This window comes from Neomonachus schauinslandi, chromosome 13, assembly GCF_002201575.2.
Source record: "Neomonachus schauinslandi chromosome 13, ASM220157v2, whole genome shotgun sequence".
Lineage (NCBI taxonomy): Eukaryota > Metazoa > Chordata > Mammalia > Carnivora > Phocidae > Neomonachus > Neomonachus schauinslandi.
In genome coordinates this window covers 20,878,461-20,890,580 of record NC_058415.1, presented here as the reverse complement: position 1 = coordinate 20,890,580, position 12,120 = coordinate 20,878,461, and positions in this window count along the sequence as shown.

Genomic DNA, 12,120 nt, shown 5'->3' with positions numbered 1-12,120 from the left:
TTCCCCATGTAAAGGACCTGAGCAGCACCTCCACAACAAAGGACAGAAGAGCCATATCCAGACAGGTAGGAAAGGTGCAGATGTGGTCTCACAAGAAACCCCATCCCAGGTGCCACAACCCAGTCAGGAGGGATCTCCTAATATGGAGCTTGTCTTTTAAGACTGAAGGTTTTGTGCCGCACATCAGGCACCCCAACCTTTGAGACCTGTACCAGAGAGATGAGCTTCCAAAGTGCCTTGCCTTAAAAACCAACAAGGCTTACTTTCAGGACAACCACAGGGCTATAGGAAACAGAAAATCCACTCTTAATGGGTTCACACACAGACCCACTTGTCCAGGGACCCAGCACAAAAGCAACAACACAAAAGGTGCCTAGACCATATGCAAAGGAGACTTACTAGTTAGTCTTTTTAAAAAGATTTTGTTTTTTTATTTGAGAGAGAGAGAGAGTGAGAGAGAGCATGAGCAGGTGGAGAGGCAGATGGAGAGGGAGAAGCAGACTTCCTGCTGAGCAGGGAGCCAGATGTGGGGCTCGATCCCAGGACCCTGGGATCATGACCTGAGCTGAAGGCAGACGCTTAACTGACTGAGACACCCAGGTGCCTCGAGACTTACTAATTAGTCTTAAAGCATCTGCTGGAGAGTCAGGAACCTGTTCGGACTCTCCCCAAAGATGGAAGCACTGGCAGTTGCCATTTTTGCATTCTCCTTCTGCTTTGTTCATGCTGGTGCTGGCAGGCACCATTTTCACCCCACCCCCACCCCCTGCCAGCCTGCTAGCTCTGGTAGGAGTGCCTGCTCCTGTGTGCTGCAGCCAAGGCCTCCCCCACCCCTGCCAGCAGGCACACACAACCAACATAGCAGAATCCCCAGGAGTGCCTGGCTCTGTGGCCAAGGGAGACTGTGTTTCTGGGCCCTGTGGGTCTGAAACAATAGAAGAGACAATCCTTCATAGGATACCAAACAGTAGACTGAAACACACCCCCAGTCTTCATGTGAAAAAGACCTCTTTTCTTATCTTGGAGCTTCAGCCTAAGGGGCAGGTTTCAGGTTTGCCACATATCCAGAGGCTACAGAGGCACCCCCAGGGAACACAGGCAAGAAGACATTAGTGCCCTTCCTTGACCTCCCTACGATTCACTAATACCACCCAGAAAGGAGCTCAAACACACATCTAAAGCCATAATTTTTACAACTGTCATCCAGGGGGCCCCTGCAGATCTCCTGGTCTGGAAGTCACTAGGGTTTATGATTGTGGATCCATAAGACTATATATTTACATACCTTAAAGGCTCCTGCCTGGGGATCTGGCCTACATTTACAGGTCTTGGCACATTCTCAACTGGGACTTACCAAGAACAAATCAGGTTTCTTAGACAATCACAAAGGTTTGAGAAGCAATCAAAAGCTAGGACAAGGTTGAATAATAAAGCTGATCTCCTACATAAGGCTACTCTCTCAAGCCTGGAATAGGTAGCCATTTCACCTGATACATAAAAACAAACTTAGAGAGTCAAGCAAAATGAGGAGAAGAGGAATATATTTCAAACAAATGAACAAGGCAAATCCCCAGAAAAAGACCTTAATAAAGTGCAGATAGGTAATCTACCTAATAAAGAGTTCAATGTAATAGTCATAAAGGTGCTCACTGAATTTGGAAGAAGAATGAATGAACACAGTGAGAACTTCAACAAAGAGATAGAAAACATAAGGAAGTCACAGAGTTGAAGAACACAACAGCTGAACTGAAAAATAAACTAGAGGGGTTCAACAGTGGACTAGATAAAGTAGAAGAACAGATTAGTGACATGGAAGATAGAGCAGTGGAACTCACCCAATCAGAGCAGTAAAAGAAAAACAAAAAACAAAAAACAAAAAACCTTTTTAAGTGAAGATAGATTAAGAGACCTGTGGTATAATATCACGCAGAATAACATTCACACTAGAGGGGCCCCAGGGTCCTAGAGGAAGAGGAGAGAGAAAAAAGAGGTAGGAAAATCACTGAAATAAATAATAGCTGTAAACTTCCCTAACTTGGGTAAAGAAATACATGTCCAAATCCAGGAAGCACAGAGAGTTCTAAGTAAGATGAACCCAAAGAGATCCATACCGAGGCACATTAAAATGTCAAAAGTTAAAAATACAGAGAGCATATTAGAAGTAGCAAGAGAAAAACAACTTGTTACATACAAGAGAACTCCCCAAAGATTATCAGCTTATTTTCCAGCAGAAAGTTTTCAGGCCAAAAGGGAGTGCTACGATATATTCAAAGTGCTGAAAGGAAAAAACTCCCAACCAAGAATATTCTACCTGGCAAGCTTAGCATTCAGAATTGAAGGCTAGATGAAGAGTTTTCCAGACAAGTAAAAAGTAAAGGAGTTCATCATCACTAAATCAGCCTCATAAGAAATTTTAAAAGGACTTCTTTAAAGCTGAAAAGAAAAGGCACTAACTAGTTACAAGAAAACATATGAAAGTAAAAATTTCCACTAAGGGTAGTGGATTAATCACTTACATAACTAACATGAAGGTTAAAAGACAATTGTAGTACAATTAACTATAATTACAATAATTAAGAGATACACACACAAGAAAAATTGTAATATATGACATCAAAGACAGAACACATGGCAAAGGGGAATATGGAGTTTTTAGAATGCACTCAAACTTAAGATGCTGTCAACTTAGACTGTTACATGTATAGGATATTATATGTTAACTTCATGAAACTACAAAGAAAAATCTATAGTCAACACACAAAAGACAATGAGAAAATAATCTAAACATAACACTAAAGAAATTCACCAAAACCACAAAGGAAGAGAGTAAGACAAGAAGAAAGGAAGAGAGGAACTACAAAAACAGCTAGGAAGCAATCAACAGTGTCAATAAGAACATACCTATAAATAATTATTTGAAATATAAATGAATTAAATTCTCCAAGCAAAAGATATACAGTGGTTCAATGGATGAAAAAAACAAGACCTACCTCTATGTGGTCTATAGGAGATTCATTTCGGATCTCAGGACAGGGACAGGTTGAAAGTGAAGGGATGGAAAAAGACATTACAAGCAAATGGAAGGGAAAAGAAAGCTGCTCTAGCTACACTTATATGAGACAAAATAGACTTTAAAACAAAGACTATAATAAAGACAACAAAGAGCATTACATAATTATAAAAGCATCAGTCCAACAAGAGGATATAACATTTGTAAATATTTATGCACCCAAAATAAAACCACCTAAATATATAAAGCCAGTATTAACAGACCTAAAGGGATAAATGGACAGCAGAGAGGCAATAATTCTAGGGGCTTTAATACCCCACTTATATCAATGGATAGATAATCCAGACAGAAAATCAATAAGGAAACATTGACCTTAAACAATACATTACACCAGATGGACTTAGTAGATATATATACAGAACATCCCATCCAAAAGCAGTGGAACACACATTCTTGTCTAGTGCACATGGAACCTTTTCCAGGATAGATCATATGTTGGGCCACAAAAAAGTCTCAATAAATTTAAAAAGACTGAAATCATATCAAGCATCTCTTTGAACCACAATGGGTATGAATATAGAAATCAATTACAGGAAGAAACCTGGAAAAATGATTAATATGTGATATTAAACAACATTTTTTTTTAAAGATTTTATTTGACAGAGAGAGACAGTGAGAGAGGGAACACAAGCAGGGGGAGTGGGAGAGGGAGAAGCAGGCTTCCCACAGAGCAGGGAGTCCGATGCGGGGCTCGATCCCAGGACTCCGGGATCATGACCTGAGCGGAAGGCAGACGCTCAACGATTGAGCCACCTAGGCGCCCCTTAAACAACATTCTACCAAACAACCAATGTATCAACGAAGGAATCAAAGGAAAATAAAAAAATACCTGGAGACAAATGAAAATGGAAATACAACAGTCCAAAATCTATGGGATGCTGCAAAAGCACTTTTAAGAGGAAAATTTATAGCAATACAGACTTAATATCTTAAGAAACGAGAGAAATCTCAAATAAACAATCTAACTCTATACCTAAAGGAACTGGAAAAAAAACAAAACAAAAACAAGTGCAGCTCAAAGTTAGTAGAAGAAAGGAAATAATAAAGATCAGAGTGGAAATAAATAAAATAGAGACTAAAAAAACAATAGAAAAGATCAATGAAATTGAGAGTTCTTTGAAAATATAAAGAAAATTTGACAAACCCTTAGCTAGACTCACCAAGAAAAAAAGAGGGCTCAGATAAATAAAATCTGAAACGAAAAAGGACAAGTTATAACTGATATCACAGAAATACAAAAGATCATATGAGACTGCTACAAACAGTGATATGCCAACATATGGGACAACCTAGAAGAAATTGATAAATTATTAGAAACATACAATTTTCCAAGGATGAATCATGAAGAAATAGAACATCTGAATAGACCAATTACTAGAAAGGAGATTGAAATCAGCAATCAAAACCTCCCAACAAACAAAAGCCCAGGACCAGATGTTTTTATGGATGAATTCTGCCAAACATTCAAATAAGATTTAATACTTATCCTTCTCAAACTTCCAAAATACTGAAGAGGAGGGAAAGTTTCCACTCATTTTGTGAGGCCAGCATTACCCTGATGCCAAATCAGATAAGGACACCATAAAAAAAGAAAATTACAGACCAATATCCCTAATGAACATTGATACAAAAATTTTCAACAAAATACTAGCAAATCAAATTCAACAATGCATTAAAATTCTCATATACCATGATCAAGTGGGGTTTAGTTCAGGGGTGCAAGGATGGTTTAACATCTGTAAATCAATCAACATAATATACCACAAAAACAAAATGAAGGATAAAAATCATATGATTGCCTCAAAAGATGCAGAAAAGGCATTTGACAAAATTAGCATCCATTATGATAAAAATTCTCAACAAAGTGGGTAGAGGGAACATACCTCTATAGACCATAAATGAAAAACCCAGAGCTAATGTCATATTCAATGGTGAAACACTAAGAGCTTTTCCTCTAAGATCAGAAACATGATAAGGATGTCCATTCTTGTCACTTTGATTCAACATAGTAGCAGAATTCCTAGCCAGAGCAATTAGGCAAGAAAAAAAAAGGCATCCAAATCAGAAAAGAAGAAGTACAACTTTCACTATCTGCAGATGACATGATACTATATATATAAAAAAACCTAAAGACTCCATCCAACAGCTGTTTGAACTAATAAATTTAGTAAAGTTGAAGGATACAAAATCAATGTATAAAATTTCATCAAAAAGAATAAAATATCTAGGAATAAATTTAACCAAGGAGGTGAAAGACCTGTACACTGAAGACAAGACACTGATAAAAGAAATTGAAGAAGATACAAAATATATAAAGATATTCCATGCTCATGGACTGGAAAAATTAACATTGTTAGAATGTCCATACTACCCAAAGCAATCTATAGATTCAGTGCATCCCTATCAAAATCCTAACGACCCTTTTTACAGAACTAGAACAAATAATTCTAAAATTTTTAGGAACCACTAAAGACCCTGAATAGCCAAAGCAATCTTGAAGAAGAACAAAACTAAAAGTATTACACTCCCTGATTTCAAACTATAGTACAAAGCTACAGTAATCAGTACAGTATAGTATTGGCATAAAAACAGACTTATAGATCAGTGGAACAGCATAGAGAGCTCAGAAATAAACCCATACATTTATGGTCAATTAATTTATGACAAAGGAACCAAGCATATACAGTGAGGAAAGGACTGTCTCTTCAGCAAATGGTGTTGGGAAAACTGGACAGCTACATGCAAAAGAATGAAACTAGACCACTATCTTATACCATATACAAAGATCGATTCATAGTGGATTAAAGACTTGAATGTAAAACCTGAAACGATAAAACTGCTAGGTGATAAGTTCATTGTCAGCATCTCAGCAATGTTTTTGTTTGTTTGTTTTGGATTTGACTCCAAAAGCAAGGGAAACAAAAGCAAAAATAAACAATTGGGACTACATCAAAATATAAAATCTTCTACTTCGTGAAGGAAGTCATCAACAAAACAAAAGGCAGCCTATGGAATAAGAGAAGATATTTGCAAATCATAGATTCAATAAGGGGTTAATATACAAAATATATAGAGAACTCATGCAATTAAAAAAAAAAAAGCAAACTAAAAAATGGACAGAGGATCTGAATAGACGTTTTTCCAAAGAAGACATAGATGGCAAGAGGCACATGAAAAGATGTTCGACATCACTAATAATCAGGGAAATACAAATCAAAACCATAGTCAGATATCACCTCAAACCTGTTTGAATAGCTATTATCAAAAAGTCCAGAAATAACAAGTGTTGGAGAGGATGTGGAAAAAAGGGAACCCTCATACATTCTTGGTAGGAATGAAAATTCCACAAACACTGTGGAAAGCGGTATGTATATAGTGCGCACATATGTGTGTGTGCGTGTGTGTGTATTCCACATGATGGAATACTACTCAGCCATAAAAATGAAGGAAATCTTGCTATTTGCAACAACATGGATGGACCTAGAGGGTATTATGCTAAGTGGAGTAAGTCAGACAGAGAAAGACAAATACTGTACGATTTCACTTATATGTGGAATCTAAAAAACAAAACAAACAAACAAAACAAAACCCACAGATACAGAGAACAGATTGGTGGCTACCAGACGGTTAGCGAGTTGGGGGGTGGGTGAAATGGGTGAAGGGTCTCAGTTGTAATGATGGTCACTGGACTTATGGTGCTGATCACACGGAAGTGTATACAAATATCAAATTTAAATGTTGTACACCTAAAACTTATATAATGTTCTGTACCAAGTTTACTTCAATGAAAAAAAAGAAGTACTTCAATAGGTTAGATTTGTGGGCCCATAATATGAAGTGTAACAAGGACAAATGCAAATTTCTGCTTTCAGTTGTCAATAATTATAGAGCTAGCTCCTGAATGGCACTCTTAAAACCAAATTAAGGTTTTTGCTTTCATGTTCAGTGTCAGCTTTTCATCCATAAATGCTACCAGCAAAGAAAGCTGACAAGGTTCTTGACTAGAGTCCTGAAGCTTCCCTAAGGTGGAAACCAATTTACATGTATAATTCTATTCTTTTTCAGAATTACAAGTTTTGTAAGTAGTACTGTTATTGCAAAATTATATTTTTATCTTAAACACAGATAATAGAAATAATACAATGAATAACCACGCATTTACCACTTATAAAATCTTAGCATTTTGCCTTGTTTGCTTTGGATCCTCTTTTCTTAAAAAACTTAAATATTATGGATACAATTGTACAATCTTGCAAGCCCCTCCTCAAACCCATTTGCCTATCCTGCTCCCCAGAATTTAGATCATATTTGTTGTGGTGCCCCAATTAAATTTTGGTAGAAATCACATCCATATGGCATCTTCCTGATTTTTTTGGAACCTTCTAGTTTATATTTGAAATTGTTTGATCTCTTCTCTCTCCTAGTAAAAGTGTTTTTTTGTCTATTTATCCGATATAGTTGTGGTTTGCAGCATATGGCAGGATCTGTTGTAAACACAGAAAATACCAAAGAGATTAATACTTGAGACCAACCTTGAAAAATCCCATTGTTCATTTTCATTAAAATTCAAAATTCCTCATTAAGTATTAATAACATTCATTCCTGTTTTGCACTTAGCAAGAAAACAATGAATTTCATTTGAGGAGCAACAGGAGCTGGAAACTGTTCACAGGTATTAGCTGTCCTGTAGGACTATATCGCTCTTGGTTTTGTACATAGAAATCCCAGTCGTAGAAAGTGAGCAGGTGATAACATCTGTCTTGCTTCATTGTATGTAAAAAACAAAACTGGGCAGAAATGACAGGCCTAAAACATTAGGCTGTAAGTGATCTGAAAAAGTTAGAAATTGGTCTTCAGTTTAGAAGGGCCCTGTCTCAATCCTAATGACTTATCAATCACTTTTAAACCGGGGGGCTCTAAAAGATTTAGAGTCATGCATACACAATAGGGCCAAATAACCAATAATCTACCTTGCCTTGACTGGAATCCCACTGATGCCCATTAAAATTTAAAGTTGAAAGTTCAAGAGAGTGCTAAGGCAGATCAAGCTGTCTCTGTGGTCTGAAACATCTTCCGACCAAAGTACACAAGGTGAGGGAGGAAATCCATCAGATGTTGTAATAAATGAGTGACCAGGGGGAAGCTGAGTGAAATTCAAAGCACCAGACATCCAGAGATAAAGGAAAAGAACAAGAGCCTACCTCTTCCTGTAAGAAATATCAGGAATATCTGAGGAGAAAATGCCAACGTTCCGAGTTACAGGGGACTGGTAGATAAATCAAGATACGAAAGATGAATAATAAGAGCCCTGTAACTTGTATTTATATGCTGCCTTCCTCTAAGAAGTTCATAGTACTTTATGGATAACATCTAATTAAGCTTTACAACATGCCTGGAAGTGAGGAATCAAGTGTTATTGCCCCTATATTACAGATAGGAAACCACATTACTCTGGACCTTGGTTCACACTGTTAGCAGCACAGTAGAGAGGGGGCTTTAAATCTGTCTTTTCTTTTGTTCATTGTCCTTTCTTACTAAGAAATTTGAATAGTGTTGTACAATATTAAGAATAGTACAAGAAATATGAATGAATCATTATTTCTACTTACCAAATCTTCCTCCCCAAATGGATGGCCTCCCTTTCCATGTGCAAACCACTTTAAATCTAAAAATAACCATGCAATATAGGAATAGAATTCCTATTTCACAGAATGAAAAACTGAGGCTCCAAGTGTTTGAGGCATCATTCACCTTCACCCAGGACCTGGCAGAGCCAGGATGGAAACCAGTTCTTCTCAGCAGTAACATTCAGGCTGTGTTAATACAATACAGGATGGGATTTTGACCCTCTGGATTCTAAGCGTAAAAGCACTCGGGTGTGTTGAAATGCACAGATAAACATCCTCTTCAACATCTTTAGAAAGCTCTTCTTTATCTGGCCTGTGGGTATCTCCCCCGTCACATTCCTGAATATACCCCACTCCAGTGGAAACTGGGTGACTTCCGGTTCTCCATTATCCCACAGTGCAGCCTCTACACCCTAAACCCTGACGTTTCTTTTCTCCCTAGCATTTCAGTCACCCCTTTATCTGCAGAACGGTTCATTATTCCCATGTCCCACTGTAGGTGTCACTTCTTGGAAACACTCTTTAGCTCCCCAAGATTAGACTAGGGGCCCTTCTTGTGTTTCCACCCAACCTTGGACCAGCATCCCAGGAGCAGTTTTCACTCCGTATTTGTAACTGCTTTTCATCTGTCAACTCCCATCAGAATGACCTTTTCTCTTTTGTCCACAACCAAAGCCTCAGCACAGGGCCCAGTGCTTGGCAATAGTTGGGGTTCAATAAATTTGTACTAAATGAATGAATCCTGAACTTTCAGTTATTCATATTATCCAGCCCTCAATCTGCCCCAGACCTTCACCTTCCTTCCTGAAACCAACCAGGGACTGTCAGGCAGAGTACATCCTTGATTATCTTCTTTCTCTTAGCCTGAGAAGCTTGGGGACAGTCTTAGTTTCTCCAAGCTAAGAAACAGACACCAGGTATCTCCACAGAGCTACCACACCCTCATAGGAAGTCCGGGTCTTCTGAGGGGTCCCTCGTGCTTGCATTTCTTTGATGCCCAGTTAGATAACTTGCACTCCCTTCTCTGGTTCATTGGTACCCTGGACACTGAGTGAGCCTGCCCAGTGCCACCCAGGTTGGCTGAATGGCTCCTGGTCAGTCTAGTCCTCATTCTCCTTAATTTGTTTTCAGACATCAACTTCATTGGGAATCAGACTCACTCTACCATACGAATCATTACAATCCCCCTCCTCATCATGTTACCTGAAATGCCTGCAGTCAATCTCCAATTGTTGCTTCTACCACTTCCGTCACCCCCATTCCAAGGCCCTGCCCTAATTTCACTCTCTCTTCTCGCTGACTTCCTATTAAAGACTCTTCCTATGAAATGTCCATGTTACTACAGAACTCAGCTGCCATCAGCCACTCCTCCTCCCTCCCAAATACACCCCATTTCGGCAGGCTCTTCTCTGTTATCTGTATCCACTGGTGGGGGATTAATCCAACCTCAACCTGGCAGTCAAGCCTGACCCCCTCGCTTGGGTAAACAGCCTGAACAGAATACACAGCAGACATTGTTAACCACAGTTGGTTGTACATTCTTTCTTTATTGTTGAGATCCCGGCTAAAGAGAACAGACAGAACATTGGATCATGGCCCCCTCTCTTGCCTGCTTTGATTGTCATTTCAGAACAGCCAAAGCTACCTTCTTTGGGGAAGAGAAAATCCACGAGAACTCAGCAGTTACAGTCTCAATAAAGTATACTTAACAACATGTAGTTCTTACACAATGTTTTAGCATTATTCATAAGGGGAGAAAGGCTACAAAAGCAGTGGTGAAAGGAAATGAATGAATACCTTAAAACAAGCTTTTCTCAACATATAAGGTAAATCACGAATGGTAAAGCATTTTATTGTCTTTTTAAAAAATTTTAGAGATGGCACCATCCCCTCTTAGTAACTGTATTAATCCATTCCTTCAACAGTAATTTACTGAGTGTAACATACTATGTGTTTGGAATATCTTTAACACTATATAAATAACAAACTCTTTAAAAAGTGAGTGAATCTACCATTTCTTTTTTTTTTTTTAAAGATTTTTATTTATTTATTTGACAGGGAGAGAGACAATGAGAGAGGGAACACAAGCAGGGGGAGTGGGAGAGGGAGAAGCAGGCTCTCTGCAGAGCAGGGAGCCTGACGCCGGGCTTGATCCCAGGACCCAGGACCTGGGATTGTGACCTGAGCCAAAGGCAGACGCTCAACAACTGAACCACCCAGGTGCCCTGAATCTAACATTTCTAAAGCTTTCCTTTGCAGAGCAAAAGTCTTATCTAAATGGTTAAACAGCTACAAGTTATATTGCTTTTATATTTCTATCTAACCCATCCATGCATTCTCTGTTGGCCAAGTGGCCACATCCTTCACAATCATCTTTAACATTCCTTTCTTCTTCTTTATTATTTACTATACCACTGCAGGACACTAACACATGTCTCCAGGGATCTTTGATGTTAGAAATCATTCTCTTCTGAGGGTGGGATGGAGAGAAGAAACAAGTCCTCTTAGACAGTCCAGAATCAGGTAATAATCAAGAGCTCTTAACAGAAGCACTGACCAGCTTTAAAACTGTTCTATGCAAAATAACAGCATCTTGAAAATAAGAGATGAGTTTTGTGTTGCAGACTATGGAATATTCAGAAAGGACTGAGAATGAGGTCTTCTCTGCAGAGCTCAGAGACAGACTGGATGGCTTTTTCTCTACAGTTGATTTGTTAGAAACCAAATCCAAGGAGATTTTATAGAATTTTAGGATTCATAAGCCTTTTTCTTTTTCCCTGTTTGAATAACACAAGGCATATATGCCCCCGTCCCCAATATTATCCCACCTGTGAGTAGTAGCAGGAGACGTAAAGTCTCTAACACAGGGTCTGCCCCATAGCGGATGTCAGCATATATTAGCATCATCATACTCCTCCTCTAGTTTGGGTAAGGACTTTTATTTTAGGTGGGATTTTAAAAAAAATATATGGTGTTTAGCATTTGGAGACATTATGTTGCATCTCCATAGAGAGACCTGACTCATTTAGAAAGGGCAGTGAGTTCCAGTTTGGTCCAAGGTAACAGCCCCTCACTGAACCAGCTCATCTGAGTCAGGACATTCACAAATCCCCAGATTACTCAAGCATCTCATTTTGTTTTGAATTAGTAGCTGTGGTTTTTGCTCTTTACGGGCTGTTGACAGCAAATTAAACTTTCACATAAACTATAAAGATGGTCACCTCCATGGTGGGGCCACAAGGTATATACTGAATGTCTAAAAGTGCCTCCCCATGCTCTGTCAAAATGACCCAAATTCTCAGCAGTAGAGACACAGCATTGGGCTAATAAGAAAATACATTAGCTGGAATAGAATGGAGCGTCAGAGCTCATAAACACGTCAGCAATCTTTGGCAAAATTTCTTTCTTAGAGAGGATGGCTGG